The sequence below is a fragment of the Hirundo rustica genome, chromosome 2 (genome assembly GCF_015227805.2).
Source record: "Hirundo rustica isolate bHirRus1 chromosome 2, bHirRus1.pri.v3, whole genome shotgun sequence".
NCBI lineage: Eukaryota > Metazoa > Chordata > Aves > Passeriformes > Hirundinidae > Hirundo > Hirundo rustica.
In genome coordinates, this window is record NC_053451.1 from 70,510,492 (window position 1) to 70,525,100 (window position 14,609).

Here is a 14,609-nt window from a genome sequence, read left to right on the forward strand (position 1 = left end):
TGGAACAAAGCTTTACAGAATTCATGTTTAAAATTCAGTGTAGCATGCAGATTCTAATTTTAGCAGTTGGCTACTTACAAATCTACAGTTTTAATTACATCAATCTCAGATGGATCAAAAATATATCTAAATAGTATTCTAGCAGAATTCTAAGCAAACAATGTGAATGAAAAAATAAAAAAAAATTTCAAATCCTTCAATTTGTTACATAGGCCACAAAAAAGTACAGCTGTTACTATTCTTAAAAGCATAAATAGAATCTATACTTTCACTTTTCTATAGAAAGAGCAAGATTTGTCTAACTAAATGAAATGTAATTATTTAATGCCAACACTTCACAATCCATTCACAGACTTAATGCCTGTAAACATGCTGATTTGCAAATGATAGAGGATAAACATCTAAATCCTGTTACTGGAGAGAATGTCAATGAGATTTATATTTAATTTTAAACTTGAAAAAGGAGTGAAGATACCAGCAAAAAAGAAGCCATAATATTAATTTCACTAACATAGAAAGAAACACTCCCTCTTTTAGAGCAGAAAACCAGGTCAGGATCCAGTATTGAAACACAACATATAAAATGATCAACGTAATCTCATGGTTGTGGATACAGATAAACATTGTCAACCTCTCCAACTGCTTTAATTTCAGGCTTATCTAAATTAACTGGCTGGTATTCAACCTTCCTTCTGCAGTACTCAGTTTAATTCAAATTTTAAATATATAAACTCTATATACTTTAGTTTTCACGAGGAAGTACTGTTTAAACCTGGTCTTTTAGAAATGTAACATGTCAGTGATTATTTTATGTCAGAAAGAGATAAACATTCTAACTCCATTTTAGGTACATTGAAATGATTTAAAAAAAATTTCCCACTGGCTTTAGCATCAGGATTTTATCTGTGTTACTTTTGTCCCATAGCTTTACGCATATTTTGAACAGTGCTGATTGCACTGTGGAATCTGTTTGCATCTTGCAAGAATCTAGAGTTGCAAAAGGGCAAATTGTCAATGTGATGACTCATAAATCTTAATTTAATTAGTACTTTTCATTCCAGGTCAAAACTTTCTGAGAAATCTGCTTATTCAGATCTGCTTGTATTGACATCATGGTGAGAGCACTGCCCAGTGTCTTCAGTCTTTTCCCTCTTCAGTCCTTAAGTAGGTTTCCAACAGTGGTGATTTCAACCATATAATTAAAGTTAGCACTATCAAAGACATTTATTTGGGGAAAGGTACAAATTTTTTTTTCAGACCAGTTTTTCCCACCATTATGAAATTAGTCCTTTAACACTTCCACACTAGTATTTGCTGATGAAAAAGGACATTCTTACTGCCCTCTGATCCTCGATTTTTGTTTCAAATTGTACTAGGCCCTATTCCTGTATAGTAGCTCCATTACATAAATTCACATCAAGGTATTCAAGCCTATGTTCAAAGCAGCAGAAACCTGTTATATCCATTCCTTTCTCATCTTCACTAATCCTCCAAATACAAAGATAAAATACAAAAAACTCTTAATATATATTTGGAGGAAAAAAATTAAAAACTCTTGTCAATCTTTTCAACTCTGTTTTATCTAGCTATGATCACATGGCCTGCATATATTGTAAACAATTTAATCAGGGATGTTTTGGCTTGGTTTGGGTTGGGTTTTTTCCCTAATTGCTTTGGAGTTCTTACATTTATTTATTCTTATCCAGAGTAATGGTTTCAGGATTTCCCATAAGAAGGTTGAGACACGAAAGATGATATATCAGGAAATGAAAACTTAAATGTCCCGAAGGAAAATGTGTTTCATTTGGGGATTTAGAGCAGATGTTTACATTTTTGCTGTTTTTGAGGAATAACATATGTCTCTTGCATTGATTTGTTTATCAAATAATGATATAGAATAAGATTCTTCCTGTAGTTTATAATGAGAAACAAAACGGAGGTTTAGATACCAGAAATAGGAATTAAGAAGATACATTACAAACCCCAGAATAAAGGAAAAAAGAACTCCTTCAATTTATACTTTTGGAGATTTTATGGGTTTTTCTGAGAATAGTCCCCATTTTGTAAAAATCCATTAATATAGTACAGCCAAGAAAAGGAGAAAAGCTTGAGCTTTACAACTGAAATCACTTTGGGATGGAGATTATCCTTCTTATTGAGTAGACAACTGTGGGTCCCTAAAGAGACTCATAAGGGTTACCAAGTCAGGAAAAGTTTGAACCATAAACGTAGATTGTCTTTGCGCCAGACCCCATTGGTTCAAGTTTTTCTCTTGCTGAAATTCTTGTCAAAACACCTAGTGCATCCCAGGTTTATACTATTTTTAAGGAGCATTTCCACATGCTTTGTGAGAACAGCAAATGTCACCAAACCAAGTGATAAAGTGCCATACAATTTAATCTTTGTCTCTTTTGTTACTTATGAATCTCAAGTGAGAAACTGCTCTGAAAAGGTCAAGGTACTCTTTATGCTCCACAGGTGTCAAACCCTTTCTTCCCTTTCCTACAGGAAATTAAGGTTTATGTGTTGGGAGTACTCTATAGGTTTATTTTGTTTGGTTCTTTCTTTGTTTTTTCCTCCCCCTGTTTTGATCAAGAGAAAACATAGTGGCTCTTGAAAAGCAAACACATGAGTATTTTGTGGATTTATCCTAAGTATTTATCCTATTTTGCTGTCATTCATAACTAAGGGACCACCAGTGAGCTTAGCACAACCTCCTGGCCTTCATTAGCCACATTGTAGGCTATCCCTCATGAAAAGTCTTTCCTTCTTGTCTTATTCTGTGTCACCTCATGGGTTAAGTGCCTTAGAAAATGTGATATTTTAAAGAAGTAGATTATCCTGCTTGTGTGCTTTCCCCCCACTTCTGCTCCTTTCCTTTCTTTTCAATGTAAGATAGAAAAGAACAAAGGGACTTGAAGGAAAGTCAAGCTAATCAGGTTGAATCCCCTTTACCTCAGATATGCAGGAGTTAAATTCTGCAGTTTGAGCTCTGAAGCTGTTCAATAAATTCAGAAGTGTATGTTGAGGGGAAAAGATGGGGGGAAGCCAAGGAGAACATTCTTTTATGGTGTTTTGCAGCCTCTGGGAAAGGAAAGCATAGCTCTCTCAGAAGAGTCAGATTAGTGCTCTCCTTTAGGCACCTCATCTGGAGAAACTTTTCCATGGCTGGCTATAATCATTGTCATCTGGAAAATAAGGGAAATGCTGGTTTTGTAATAACTATATGATTAATTTGGAGCTGTCCAGTGGGGTGTGGGCTCATTGACAGTTTTTCATTCTCATGCAGCCACTCTTCCTTCAGTAATAATCCTATTGAGACGATACGGAAAGGTAATTTTTAGTGCTGTGTGTTTTATGTAAAACATGAATGTGCTATCAATGATAAGATTACTTGAACAGTGAAAACAGAGAAAAGGACGTGGACATTTTTTTCTAAAAGTTTTCAGATCATTGTGGTTTTGGGCTTTAGGCAGGGAAGGAAATCCATTGATTAAATCATGCCAACTTGTTTCTTGTAAAGATAAGCATGTGCTTGGATTTGATTTTGGTATTTTTGCTACTTAGTGATCATCTTTATGAACAACCTAGAGAATCCTGCTGCCTTAATTTTCCTCACATCTCTAATGCTTTACTCACAGTTAATTCTACTTTTCATCACCAGCCTAGTAAGAGAGGGGAATAGTTCAAATAGATTTTTTATTTAACCCGGTCAGAATTATATTGTTTTGCCTTTGCACACAGAGAATTATTTCTTATTCCATTATTTCCCATAAGTAACAGATAATAAATAGTGTAAGTACAATTCAGCATAGGTTTTTACCATAGCATTGCTACAGGTTTATAACCTCTCTTTTGAAAATGAATAGGATAATGTCTTTTGTATCCAGGATCACTGCAGCACATCTGGTGTTTCTGTAATATCAGGAGAGAATTATTATTTGAAAATATCCTGATATAGTGACACTTGATTATACCATTTCCTATATAGCGTTATTCATATAACATTATTAAAAAACAACACAATTAATTTTCTACAACCTATGTGGTTTTGAAACGGAAGAATAGCGAGTATAATGCTATAATGAAAAATAAAACATTTTTCATTTTATAGATAAATGAAGAGTCACAACTTCTGCTAGAGCACTGCTGTATAAAATTTCTGTACTTTTATTAAACTTGTCACTCTAAAGCTAACAAAACCTCAGAGTTCTTTGAACGATGGAAAAAAATGCACACAGTATATGTACTTGGTATATGATTATCTGGTCCTGCATTTGTCTACACAGTCATACATAAGCATGCATTTACAATAAATCTCATGTATTTTGCAATGAGATTTTATTAATTCAGAGTTTAAGTGACAAAAAGTTTTATGGACAAATTCAAATTTTTATAAAACTATCTTTTTTTCCTCTCTCTCTTCAGTCCAAAAACAAATTCTGAAATTTCCTTTCAGAAAAATTAATTTATGTGAAAGCTGTGTTGAGAGGCAGCAAAATACTTCTCAATAAAAGTAGAGAAAAAAAAGGAGTGTGGATATGCAGAGGGCTATGTAGACACATCCCCATACCCTGCCAGAGCTCTGCTGGAATTAATATACACATGCACAGCTGAAGGATTAGATACTCAAATGGTGACAAAGCTAATTGTTAACATCTTCCTCTGTAATCCACAATGCAGTTGCACACTTACTCTTGCAAGATTGATTCTGAGTGGACTTTTAAGACTGTAGAAGTGTTTCTAATCACATGAAGGATTTTTAGAGATGAGGAAAGCAATTTTTGGCTTAAACTCCATTTTCTTATATGGATCAAAATTCCCATAAATGTTCAAATCACAATTTTAATGCTGTTATCTAACATGTGGATTCACTTTGTAAATTGAAATAATAAGGGAGGATGTTTATTTTTAGAAAAATAAATAGATAGGTATCACTGAAACTGATCATTTAATGACAGTTATGTAGGTTTTTTTTTTTTTTATTAGAGCTCTGCTGGATGTTTAAATATGTCTGAACTGGCATGAACATAAACTAAGATTTATATCTTTTTGCTAATTATAGCCTTCCAAATTTAGCTCTGACATTTCCATCCAAAACAGATTAGACAAAAATACTTTTACTATTTTCCTATTATTGATGATATTATCAAGGGCTAAAATTTTCTGAAGTAAAAAAAAGAATAAAATGATTGTTCTCTTAAATGTAATTAACGTGAAGGTAAATCTTTTTTTACTTTTTACAGAAAGGCAGGGGAAATTGATCTAAATATCATGTTTTAAACTATTTCATCTTTTTAGAGTTAAGAATTTTGGCATTATCTTCCATTTGACTTAACTTTCCCCTCACTGGGTTTCTTAATCTTGTTACAATATTACCTCTAGGTACTCTAAGTAATTTGTACTGGGAAGTTTAAATCGGTAATTAAAATTAAAAATTAGGAGGGGACAGGTGCTTCATCTCATGTATATTTTTCTTTAAGAATAGGTGAGTTATTTTATATTTGAACAAATTTATTTTCATCAAGGTATGTAAAGGGGGGTGATGAGAGTGGATTGAAACTCTTGTAACAGATTTCTACAGTAAAAGCAATTAACAATTTCTCCCTATCACTATATTGTCTTCCAGGCTTACCACCCCCTTCAAATGAATTATGACATCTCATTCACAAGAACATAATCCAATACTCATAAGAAAACTTTACAATAACTATTTTGTTCAAATAATTTTGAGATGGTTGAAGGAAAAAAATAATTTAGGCCTCACTGTTTCCCATAAAATTTAGGAATCTTTAAGAGGATGTCTGTAAACATTAATCCAAAACCAGCAAGGCTGGTATTAGGTATTGTTTCACAGTCTACCGACCAAGGCTGACCACTACTTTTTCACAGAGTACTAACTAAACTTAGTATCAATTCTGTGTGAATGCTGAAGCATTTAGTCTTTATGTTTATTGTGCTCTGAATGTCCGTGAGTCAGGACAGATTTATTTTCAACTGAATCGATGATTTTACAAAGTTACAGATTATTTGATACTTTAAAACAGTTATCTCAAGAGGAAAGATCAGTATGAAAAAAATTATGCAATATTAGGTTGTGAATTCTCACAATAGCTCAAATACTTCAGCATGGGACTGTACTGCGCAGGCTAACTGTACCTTAAAAGCTACCCAACACCAGCCTGATGCCTAATATTGCAACATTTATCTTCTTATATTTAGTTCTCAATCTCCATTAGAATCAGAATTCACTCTTATTCTCTTATGACAATCACGTTTAAAAGTGTTTGTAACTCTTTTATAATTATTGAATTGAAGACAACCTTTGGAATTGATCTTGGTCATCTTTTTATTGAACTTGAAGGATTTGGAGAATCTGAAATGTAAAGAATCTAAAATAATTCAATTGCTCCCTCATCTTTCTTTTCAATCTCTAATAGAGCTTTCAGATTAAATAATTTCTCTTCCACTGACCTAACTACCCTAAACCAAACCTTGGTTTACTGTAAGAGTTATTGCATTATTGCTAGTAAGTGTCAGATGACACCTGAGATGTATTTTGTATACTGGAAAAGAAGCAGAGAGTTTACAGTCTTAAAAAAACCCCCAAAGTATCTTAAGAGGTTGCCAAAGAGAAGTTGAAGGAACAGGGAATTAAATTCATGAATGGATTTTGATACTTATTAGTCATGCTAAAACAATATTAGCAGTTTATGGATCTCTGGACATTTTCAGAATTCATTTGTATCCTCTATCAAACCAGGGAAGCATTCAAAGTCCATAGGAAACTGCTTTTCTCCTAGTGGCCATATGTATACAGATGTTCAGCTTTTGGAATATTCCTCAAACTTTCTGACCCATACCTGAGCTGCAGTGGGATTCTCATATTGCTTATTTAATTCTAGGAATAGCACCAATGGTGCTTTCAAAGCAGAGCTAGTAAAAAAGCAAGGAGATGAAGAAGCTAATCTACTCCCTCGTGTCTGAAGATCTATTGCCTAGACCTCCCACCCAGGCACCGGTAAATGATAGTTCACCTATGTCCTCTCCCCAGGTCAGGCTGCTAGTTGGAAGACAATTTGTACATCTCGAAGAACAAATGTTTTGTAGATGACTTGTGAAGTCTCTAAGGTTGAAACCATTCCATTAATTAAAGTTTTTCAGGACATCAAGATAACCCTTCTTGGATAAAATATACCTTAAATACCACAAAGTATATTAGTTGTGAATGCATATTGATTTTTGGGTGATACATAAAGCTTTAAGCTATCTTTAATTCTGGGTCTATCTTTCTAACTTACCTTCTACCTTTCTCAGCTCCCAGCTTTTACAGTCCCCCTTTTGCTCTGCACATCCAAATGCTTGTGATGTGACATCCAAGCTGGGCTCCAGTCTTGCCTCAGTGGTGCCCAGAGGTTCTGGGGTCTCTCAGTGGTCCCTGTCACTGGCCACAATCTTGGGCCATTCCACTCCGCCCCTGTGAGTGGGGACGCTGCCTGTTACAAACTTCACCTGCAATGTGTGCTGACACTCATACCAAAAATTGTCAGTTACAGAAAGACTTTTCCAAAAATCATGTGATTAGCAATGTTATCTATCATTTTCTTCATATCTACTCTTTCAACATCTCTTAACTTTAATAAAGCTACCGAGTAATAGATTCAAGAGAAATGGAAAAGAAAAAAGGAGAAAACTAGCTGAGGACTTGCTTGGAGAAGATCAGAGGATATCTGCAATCAGAGGAGGTACCAATAACAGGAACTATCACTGATTAAAAGCTTTTGCAACTTGCAGCATTTCAGAGATCTAGTCTCTCTCTGCCCCAAAAACCCTTGCACCCAAATGTCATCAATAGGGTGGAATCAGTAAAGCTGTGGAAAAATGTTTACACCTAAGGTAAAACAAAAAAAAAAAACAAACCAAAACAAAAGCCCCAAGGATATAAGCAAACATAAGATCATTAATTATACACTCAAACATGCCTTGTTCAAACAGAATCACAGAATCATTGAATCATTTAAGTGAGAAAGTACCTTTAGGTACATCAAGTCCAACCATTAACCCAGCACTGCCAAGTCCACCACTAAACCACGTCCCCAAGTGCCACCTACTACATGTTTTTAAATGTAATGGTGATTCCACCACTTCCCTGGGCAGCCTGTTCCAATGTTGGACAAGCCTTTCTGTGAAGTAATTTTTCATAAAATTCCATCTAAACCTCTCCTGGGTCAGCCTGAGACTTCCTCTTGTCCTGTTGCTTGTTACCAGAGAGAAGAGACTGACTCCCACTTGGCTACACCCTCCTTTTGGACGGTTGTAGAGAGCAATAAGGCCACCCCTCACTCCAAGCCTCCTTTACTCCAGGCTAAAAAATCCCAGCTCCCCGAGCTGTTCCTCGTAAGACTTGTGCTCCAGCCTCTCCATCAGATTCATTGCCCTTCTCTGGACACATTCCAGCACGTCACTGACTTTCATGTAGTGAGGGGCCAAAACATGAACACAGGGTTCGAGCTGTGTCCTCACCAGCGCTGAGTACAGGGGGACAATCACTGCCCTGGTCCTGCTGGCCACACTATTGCTGATACAGGCCAGGATGCCACTGGCCTTCTTGGCCACCTGGGCATACATTTGCTCATGTCCAGCTGGCTATTGACCAGAAATCCCACAGGTTCTTTTCTGCTGGGTCACTTTCCACCATCTCTGCTCCCAGCCTGTAGCGCTGCCTGGGACTGTTTTGACCCAAATGCAGGACCCAGCACTTCATCTTGTTGAAATTCATAGTGCTGGCTTTGACTTATGAACTAGCCCATCTCAATCCCTCTTTAGAGCCTTCCTACACTCCAGCAGTTCAAATTCCACCTTACTTTATCAGCCTCAAGGTATGCAAAAGGTTATTTCTCCTCAACTGGAGTTACAGACTTCTGAACTCTGTTACAGTAATTTCCTTTTAAGTGTCATTTTTCGACTAAACAATATCCACAAATACTGTTTGATTCTTAGGGTTTTTTCTTCTTGTTGTTATTGTTGTCTTCAAGAGTACTTTTCTAGGTAACTTTTTCCAGAACAGTTATCCATTTCTGACAGTCAGAAGAACCCACTGGCAGTCCCATTCAGTTTCCTACTTCCTAAGGAAACTCAGATTTCAGGTTTTCTCCTACTTTGCTCTGCAGTTCCCTGGCCAGCACTTACAAGTTTTCTTGATTACTTCTGTAATATATCTGTATCCATATTCTGGATACCCTTCAGAATGCCAAGTGTCTAGAAATTACAAGCATCAGGTTTTAAGACATCTGATGTTTTTCTGTATGTTTAGCTTTAAACACTTTCAAATTTTTTAAAATACATTTGTGTGTGCACTTATTTGCAGAACCAGGGATTTCTATAGCCAACAGCAAAGAAGTGGATAACTAAACTAAAGTTGTTACCTTCCAGGTAAAACTGAAAACACTGGAAATGTTTATCTAGTCTGCCTTTAAAAGAGGAATGACTGCAAGAACAAACATACTCCCCAAGTCAATTATTTACATTATGTAAATAAAGTATCTGTTAAAAACAACAGCAAAAAGAGTGAGACACAAATTTCAAATTTATGCCTTTAAGTTTGAAAGATATTTTCTGTCAAGCTGGGAAATCTGGAAAGCTCTACAAAAAGAAGCAAACTGTGCTGAGATCTCAGGGCTCTTCTGTTATTTATTTACATCTGAATCAAATCCCATTGTAATTCTCCCGAGAGCAATTGTTTTCAATGTGCAAATCAGATAATAATAAATCAATGAATACACCATACAGAGGCCCTTAAAATAGCAATGTGCATCACATGAAAATAATTTTATTGAAGCCAGGACCCAATAAAAGAGCTAAGATTAGAATAGATACTGTACTTACTTTTAATTAGACAGAACTCTATGTCTTAAATTACTGAAACTACAGAATTTCTCAAAGTTATGAATCATTTATAGCTTCCTCTGTCTTGGGTCACTGAGCCCTCACTGTTCATCAAAATATATAGCTGCATTCTTCTGTCATTCCCATAACATTTTCTCTCACTAATGCCCCTTTTTTAGATTATCACCTCTGGGCAGATTCAGTTTTATGTTAGTGAACTTAATGATAAACAGCAGATGTACAGAATACTTTAACTAGAATAGCAACTAAATAATATAGAGTTCTTTTCAGATATACATTTGTAAATGATTTTTTTAACCTTTTGTTCTCAAAAATGCGGAGCACAAAAATGAGGTTGAATCTTCATAACAGATGTGTTCTTGGCTCCAGCTAACTATTCACAAAGGAGAAATATATTTTCATTTTAAATGCAGGACATTGGGTTGTTTCTGCTTAAGGCACATTTAGAGTTTAAGTATTTGCAGGATCCTCTTAAGCTGTATTTTGCCTCAGCACTTGTTAGTGGCTGGTTTTTTCCAGCAGAAGACTGCAATAAAAATTAATGTATTCTACAAATGCATAGTTAGAGAGAAAAAGGGTTTAATTCTGGGATTAATTTCTGTGTCCAGGGCTTATCAGTCCTTGTTTGTGTGTGTGTTGTTTTTTGTTTTTTGTTTTTTTTTTTTTTTTCAGCTGGCACGCACAGATAAGAGAGACATTTGGAGTTCAATGCTCTTCCAAACAATTGCACCTTATTGATATATGTGAATCTGAATAGATTTCAGACATGAGTCTTCAGTCCTCTACTGTAATGCAGGTCCTGTGAAGGTATTGAAAAACGGTTATAAAGGTGGCATAAGGCAGCAAGGGAGAATTTCCATGCCAGGAAGATCTTGACATTTCATAAAACTGATGCAACATGCTATCCAATTTATCACATGCGACCATGGGGAAGAAAAGGGAATGATTGGCTGTTCCTTGCATTTTCAACTAACACTAGGACATCACAAAGGCTAAGGAGGCTGAGGAACCCTTTAGGAGTGTTACCTGAAGCACCACATTTTTAGATATCCCTGTGCATCTGTCAGCTCCAGTCAGTCTGCTACTTGACAGTGAACTTCATAAACTTTTTGAACCAAAAGACAGGTGATGTTTTAGATTTCTCTTTGTGGACATCAGGGCTATCTATTAATTAATGTTGACAATAGTTATGGGAAGTCATATGGGCAGCTTAACAACACCTACTGTAGAATCAACATTCCCTCAGCCTTCAAGATTTGATTTCTCTTTTGAAATTGTGGGTGGAGAATGGAAGCCCTGAATACTCTGCATGACAAAGAAGACATTAATATTTCACTTACTGAATAGTTTTACTTTCAGCTGTACCACACAGCTGCAGTGGTTCTTGCATACTGCTTAGTATTGTTATATGATGTACTTGGGGAACACAGGAACTTCATAAACCATATGAGATTTAGTTTTTGTGGTTCACTGATTTTTGCAAATTACGTATGTTTCTTTGAAGCTATGGGAACAGAACACGTTTGTGAATGGTACTTCAGTGATTAATTTTCTCTGGAATTTTATTTGAATTTAAGTTAAATTTAAAAGGTTAATAGACTACCTGTAGGACTGAATTCCAGCCTTTACCTTAAGTGTGTGCAACACAGAAAACTGTTCATTTAGGAAGAATAAAACAGATACCAAAATTGCAAAGAAGAAGGACATTATCAGTGCCACAAATAAGTAATAGATTGCTTTGTATGGCTATTCCCATATTCAGAGTCACACCTTCAAATTAATCTGTATTAGAAGATTATATATAAAGTGTCTGCCTTGATTTTAGTGACAGCAGAGTAAAGAGAAGTAGTAGTAGATAAGAAGACTAATTACTGTCTCAAAATATGGAAGATTGTAGCTACAAATAAGGTAACTTCACTTTTACCCTCAAATAGTATAAATACTTACACCATCTATGCAAAACACCATATTTAACACTTGAAAAACTGTTTTCTGAAGATTTTGGGTCAGCAAATATGGAATTTTAAAATCCTTTATTTTCCTTTAAAGATGTTTTTCACTCACAATAAGTTAAATAAATACCCATGATATATAAAATAAAGAACTCATATTGTCTGACAAAAGGAAGAAACCTAAAATTAAAAAAAAAAGATTTTTAAAACATAACAACTTAATGAGGAATAGACATTTTGTCTTTTTAAATAGATTATGTTGATTTTTTTACTCTCGTGAAAGTATAATAAAAGCTAGGATATACATATATGCAAAATTTCATCCACCAACTCCCCCTTGCATTTTCCTAGCTGTCTCTGACTTCTGTCCTAGTTTTTATTACACTAACAGAGTTCTTTGAGACATAGGAGTAAAAGAAAACATTTCCTAATACTAAATACATATAAATTAATAGATGTATCTGCATCCCTCCAAAACAACTGTGTTCCTTGTCTCCACATAGAACCTTTGCACTATTTTTGCGACAAAAGTTAGTAATTGCCAGTTTATACTCATTCTTTTTCCTCTACTATTCATTTATCATTGATATTCCCAAGGAGAATAACAATGTGATCTCTAATCCAAGGTCTCCTCTTTTCTACCTGTTGTTTGAAGGAACCCATTTTGCAATGTAAACCAACTCATTTGCAAAGCGCACATTTTATTTTAGCAGTATCTCATTTTTTATGACATTATTGCCTGCATGGGGATACAAATTCCATCATCACTTAAACCAAATTATATTTATAAAGTGGTAACTCAGGGCCATGAACAAGAGACTTAACATGAAGAAAATGCAGTCTGAGTTTAGGTTCTGTTGAAAAATTTTGAGAGTTGTGTGTGGACACAGCCCATAAGCTTGGTAAGAGAAGTGTAACAGAGTGTAATAGAAATCTAAACTGAGTTTTAATGACTGACAGCCATACTGGGAAAGATACTAGTTGTACATGAGTCCTCCTGTGGAGCATCTCCTGTTTCTTTTGACTCTTTTTTTCTGGAACAGCTGGGTGTCCCTGTATAATCATGGTTTGTTGCTCCAGGTGCTCTTGGAATGATCTGACATGTTTGAGCTACTTATGTGTGGCTACCTATATATATACATACATACATATTTTCTAATAGTATTCTTCCATTTCTGTTATATTACAGCATTGCTTAAAGGAGTAAATTACCTTGGATGGTGTCAGAACAGCTCTGAAGTGAGAATGCTGAAAAAGGAGAGAATTTGCAGATTTACGGAACAGGCTTGATGAAAGCATAGAGCACATCTTGTGGAGGTCAGAAATTGTGCATATAGAGTTCCCAGACTTGAGATTTCATTTCTGATTAGTACACATAATTCTAGTGTCTCCAGTCTCAGGCAGACTATCTCCCACAATGGCCTGTTCAGTAGTTCATGCATGTCTTACTTTTCTTGCAAAAAAGAAATTACCAGATTGGTTTAAAGCAATCCTTTACAAAAAAAATCTACTTTCCTTGTCATTGTGAACAGTTCCAAACACTTGAGAATTGGCAAAAATGTCTACTTCCTCTAGAAAAATCAGAGATCAGCTTAGATGCTGAAGTATAGTATCTATTCCTACACTCTCTATTATGTAAAGAATGGATTTTAAACTTCCCTGAGTACTCTTGATTCACAAGGATCTTTGATCATTTTTTTCAAGTTTATCTACAATTCCACACCTTGTGAGAGAGTAACTGTTGTTATGCCATATCCTCTCATTTTTGCCATTAGTATGCTTAATAATTACGAACAATATCAATACAATTATCTGCTCTTTTTTGTATTTTTTTTTTTATCCTTTAGCATTATCACGTAGGTGTTTATAAAGTAGGTGTTTATATTATTCATTCATGTTTGATGGAAAATATCCCAGTCTTTTTTAGAGTTAATTCTCATGAATTTTTTTCCAAAGCCCTGATTACTACAATGGCCAGATAGTTTTTGTGTTTATAACCTTGCACATACTGAGACAGTGAAGAGCATCACACGGTATTTGTCGTGAAGAGCAAGCTCTGGTTTAAATAACAGACATAACATTATGTGTTCCATGTTATATTCTATGATCATTATGCCCTTTGTTTTGTTCCTCAGACCTCATAATGTTGTGTTGCCATTTTAAATACTATTACACATTGAGAAGCCATTTTCAGTAAAATTTTCATTGAACAGATTTTTTTTTTTTTTTCTAAGAAAATAAGGCTCATTTACAAGCCCAAAGTGATTGGTTTTTTTTACATCTGATAATAAGGTTTGCTTGTTTGGCATTGACAAAAAAAAAGTTTTCCAGATCTTTTTGCATTAGAATGTCTAGCCTGTTGTTTAGTATTTCTACTTTTTATTGTACAGTTCTACAGGCAAGACTAGCTAATGGAAGACTACTGCAAGTAACAGGGACAGGACTTACTACTGACCTATTGACTTACTTGACCAATGTCTCTAAAACAGTTTTAGAGGTACGTTCTTTAAAGATGTGCGGCATCTTTCCTGGGTTAGACATCTAGGCCTCACAAAATGCCTGCTTGTTTCCAGTGGTTCTAGGAGTTGTTTAGGATAACAGGTTCAGGTGAAATCTGTGTCAGATTCCAGAGAGAACCAATATTTATTAAATGTTTATTTTCTTCCCTATCTTCCCTATCTTCTGTTTTTTAGTTTTAAAATAGAATTTCAAAACAACTTCAAAAATTTTGATTGAATTGGCTAATAACAT